General features: G+C 43.7%; 1 pseudogene; it reads right to left on the reverse strand.

Moving 5' to 3' along the window:
* Positions 1-610: 610 nt before the first annotated feature.
* Positions 611-1,281, reverse strand: LOC137951155 (cinnamoyl-CoA reductase 1-like; annotated as a pseudogene).
* Between the last annotated feature and the right edge of the window lie 3,572 nt (positions 1,282-4,853).

Below are 4,853 nucleotides of genomic sequence, written 5' to 3' on the forward strand. Positions count from 1 at the left end.
TTCTCACCCCCTGCTTGAGGGGGAGTGTTACAGTGTGGGACCCACCATGGTGTTCGAGCTGGTGGGACCCACTATAAGGACGTAGGTCATCAAGAAGAGTCCTAGAGGACATGGGACACCAAGAAGAGTGTTATGCCCCATTTCGGATCAACCACCGGACAATTTCTTCCAGTGTGGGGAGGAAGGATTGAGCCTTGAAGGAGGCTCAACCTGGACCTCTGAGGGAGAATCCGACCTAGATCTCTGAGGGAGAATCCGACCTTGCTAACAACTATTTGATTCAATGCTTTTTCTCTTTCATTCATCTCACGTCCCTATACAGGGAGTTAGGGAAAACATGCCAAAGGCCATAAGTTCAACAAATTATAAATAAACCCATAATGAATAAAAATTACAAATAAACCCCTAATGAATAGAAATTGCAATAGAAAACCCTAATGAGTCCATAACATTACTCCCCTCCTGGAGAACAAGCTTGCCCTCAAGTTTGAATGTAGAATGGTCTGTCCGTGCTGACGGCTAGGTCCAATTAAAGTGGCAACCGCAGTATCAGCGGCAGCACGCTGGAGTACAAAAGTAGAGCAACCTAGCAGAGGAGCAATTTTTTTTTTCAGCATCCTAATCTCTTCACCCTCTCAGACCTCAAACAAATATCATTGCCACCATTGACAAAATTTTGAGGATAATTATACTGTGAAAACATGCTCAGTAACTTGTCAACTAAATCATGTGCTCATATTGCATGGGAGCCACGCCACATATGGATCTCCCAGATGCATCTGATCTTGCATAGATAAGGAGAAGAGCTTCAGCTACATCTCGGACATCAACTATGCACCGGATGTTGTGTTTCTGTCCATACTCCAAAGCTTTACTTGCGGCTGCTATTTTTGCAAGGCAGTACTAGTTCCCAGTTGTTCTGCAGTATACTTTGTCTGACCAGCAAGTCTCATCCATGATTTTATCCTTTGGCCACGTTGTTGGCATAGGAACAACAAAGGGAGAAGAAACAACGATAACCTGTCTCACAGGTGCCTCAGTTAATGCCTTAGGTACATTGAGGGTACCAGTCACTTTAGGTTCAATTAAGTCAATCTCTGGATTGGGGACACTACCCAGAGGGAATGGACTTGCAACATGGAAGACTCCAGCACATCCTACATTAGCCGCACCAAGAGAGACATAACCCAGCAATTCGGCCCATAAGAGTTGAAGATTTTTAGGGGCATGATCCAATTTCATCAAATGAGCAGCTTCAGTGCTGGACTCCACTTCAATCATAATAATTGAATCACTGAGATAATCCTTGGGAGGAATTCCAGTTTCACAAGTAGACGAAGAAGTGGACAAGCCAGGTCATTCACTTCCTTGCATGGAAAGGTCTTTTTCTTGCTGTATTTCTTTTTTAACTTTTTCAAGATAGTTTGGATCATCAAACCATGGGTCAAGGAGTTATTTTTTAAGTTCCTCAAAGGATATGGGCTCTTCTAGCTCTAATACATCATAAAAACGAAATAGTAATTCCCATGCCTGAATAACATCACCAGCCAGCTCTGGTGGAAGCTTGCTGCTCAAAGGCCGAAAAGAAGGAGGAATTCTCAGTTCATTAAACAAATCCTCATTGTGCTGCTTCTTAGATTTTCTGAGCAAGTCATCACTGTGGGACCCTAAATAAGTCCTCCTCATATAATACTGGCAACAAGAGTGGGCCTCATGAAGTTTTCTATTATATTTTGAACAATTCCACATCCAATCCAAATCTATCGTGGTCTAACGTTTTTGCAATAGCTCCACATGTCATTGCAATCTCACTCTCACTATGAATTCCAAGAGAAGTACATATACCAGTAGTAGAACTACAAAATTTAGTCAGTAGGTCAACACTGCCATCAACTCTAGGTTGAGTTCCATCCTAACCGTGCTTACAGATAAAATGAAAGCTACCTGACTTTCTATAATCTTCAGAACAAGCATTAACAATAGGCAAAAATGTACTCCACTGGTCCCAAATCCTCATAGATTGTTGTATTTGCAGCATGGGAAGGGGTGTTGGTGTCCGTATCATACATCTCATCATCTCAGTCTATAAATGTTGCATATAAACTCGTCACAGGATTGAGAGAAACCTTGATAGAAAATGGAATCATGATTGAACATAGAAGCTCAAATTGAAGAGGTATAACTAGTAATTCATACCATGGCTATCGAGCATTATAAGTGACTGGGTGAGGAACCACACTATCTTGTAACATCTTGTTAAACAAGCCAATAGGAAATTCAAAGTAATCCACTCTAAACAACCCAGGGATCAAACCAGTGTAAGTTTGAACGTTAGGACAAACACCTCTATTTCTCATGTCAATGAGCAGATCACATGCTTCCTTAAGACGACTAGCATTGCAAAGACCATGAAGGAAACACGAATAAGTAACAGAGTTTGGCTGAGAAGTTGCCTCAACCATTCTATCAAAAACCAGAGATGCTGAATCGAAGCTGCCATTTTGACAATGCCTGGCGATTGCGTGGACGAGGGTGCCCCACTGGATTGCCGAGAAGGAGATTGAAACAGATATTGGCCGGAAGCCAATTCCCCCCGAAATTTTTTTCTGACCCACGCCCACCGAATTTGGAAGTTGGGTTCCCTCGGTTCAGCCGAGAGGGGGATTGCGAGTGGGAGGTGATGGTCAAAAGTCACATCCCACTGGACAAGTTTCCGACGGTGCTTCCTCATTTTCTGGTGGACTCTTGTTTCCATCGGTGCTGGTAGATTGTCGAATACATAGGAAGGAGGGTCAAATTGATTTGCCATGACTGAGGCAGATGGGAATACTTCCGTTTGTTGTGCGGGAAGATGTGCGGCTGGCCGTGAGAAGGGGATTTGGGAGGTCGAACCCAAATTAGCCTGTATTGATGGGATTTGGGCAGAAATGTCTTTTGATTTCCCAAAATCTGGATCCCCGCCTTTTGATTCGGGAGTTCAGAAAGCTTTTCCGAGTCTGTGATCCTTCGGACTGGAAGCATCCATTGTGTAGGAAGAGGTATGGCCTCCCGTGAGACAGGGGTGGGGAAAACCCCCTCCGGTGTGCACGATTTGGGGTCGCCACCGTCTGGTGACCAAGAGCTCCGGAATTGACATTTTGGCCAACGAAGGTTGTGCTGGGCGCAGAGGAGCCCTAGGTGGGGGTGGGGTTTGATGGCGCAGAAGTGGTGGGGTTGGGGGCGGGCAGGAATGGTGGTGCTCGGCTAGAAGAGTGGAATTGCCGGCGGCGTCTGACCACAACCCACTTCCTCATCCAGTAGCCATATGATCCACTATAATTTGTCATTCATGGCGTACATGTCCGTCTTTATTTCCTCCATGGCCTGCTCCATGGCCTGATGTTGTTTCTCCATAACTAGACATTGTTCCACCAAATATAGACGCAAATCCTCCTAGGAAAACGAATCGCCATGGGTGGTCCGCTCTGATACCAAGATGTTATGCCCCATTTCGTATCAACCACCGGACATTTTCTTCTAGCGTGGGGAGGAAGGGATTGAGCCATGAAGGAGGCTCGACCTGGACCTCTGAGGGAGAATCCGACCTTGCTAACAACTATTTTATTCAATGATTTTTCTCTTTCATTCATCTCACATCCCTATATAGGGAGTTACGGAAAACATGCCAAAGGTCATAAGTTAAACAAATTAAAAATAAACCCCTAATGAATAGAAATTGTAAATAAACTGTTATGGACTCAATAGCACATCGAGTCACTCAAAGGAGGAGACAATGACTCACCAAGTCACCTAATTTTACTTTTATTACTTATGTTGCTTTTAATTTTGAATTTGATTGATTATGTAATAAGACTTGAAGGTAGGGGTATAGTTGGGATTTATAAACCTAACCTTGGCGTGAATGACCCTATTTAAAGGGTAAGGAATGAGAAATAAGGTAAGTTCGGATTTAGAGTAAAATAGAGTAATTAGGTTCTTGCTAGGTTCCCTATCCTAGGGTTCTTGGCTTGAACTATCCTTGGTGGTCTGCTGCATCCATTGGGGAGTATTTGAGGATATTTTGGAAGGAAAAGGAGGAGGAATCAGCCTTCTCTTCCATGCTGCAATAGTCATCCATCTCTTCCATGAACCAGCGGTGAGGGAAGGAGGATTTACGTGAGCTTTAGCATCAAGAAATGGATTTTCGAGTTGCGGATTGAAGGAGGTCTTCAAGAGGTATTTTTATCTATCTTTTCTGAGTTTAGAAGAGCTAGAGACTGCCCTCTTTACATTCAGCATTGGTAGTTGCATGGATTCAGAAGCCCTACTCATTGATGTGAGGTATAAAGTGGGGTTTCATAATTGGATCCTTAAAACAGTCTCTTGATTGAATTAGTGCATCTATAATTGAGAAAAGGAAACTTCTTTTCAATTATAACGTGTGAGGGAAGTAAAAGAGAGTTTCTTTTCACAAAAATGTGGTAAGAAACCCTCTAACAGTGCTGGATCCTTATTTGACTCGCCGAGTTACTAGATCCATGGCTAGGGACCATAAGAACTTGGTATCAGAGTAGGGTAACCTGGCAGATATCAGTAGCCATGAATTGCTTGAAGCTATCCTCAAAGGCAATGCAGATAATGAGAAAAGATTTGCTGAATTGGAGGAGAGGTTCTCCAAGGTTGATATCGGTATGGGGACATTGAATTGAAGAATGGACAGCAGGGAGACTGGTCTGACTACTGGAAGGAACACAACTCCAGAGCAAAGAGGAGGGGACCATTCATATAACAGAGGGGGAGATGCGTTTACGACGCGCACGAGTTTCTTTGTCCAGCAAGGACCCTTCATCCCAGGAGGACCCTTCAACCAGGGG

This window comes from Aristolochia californica, unplaced genomic scaffold, assembly GCF_029961685.1.
Source record: "Aristolochia californica isolate CCGP_79_NKW_82.1479 unplaced genomic scaffold, dmAriCali1.0.hap1 SCAF_15, whole genome shotgun sequence".
Taxonomy (NCBI): Eukaryota; Viridiplantae; Streptophyta; class Magnoliopsida; order Piperales; family Aristolochiaceae; genus Aristolochia; species Aristolochia californica.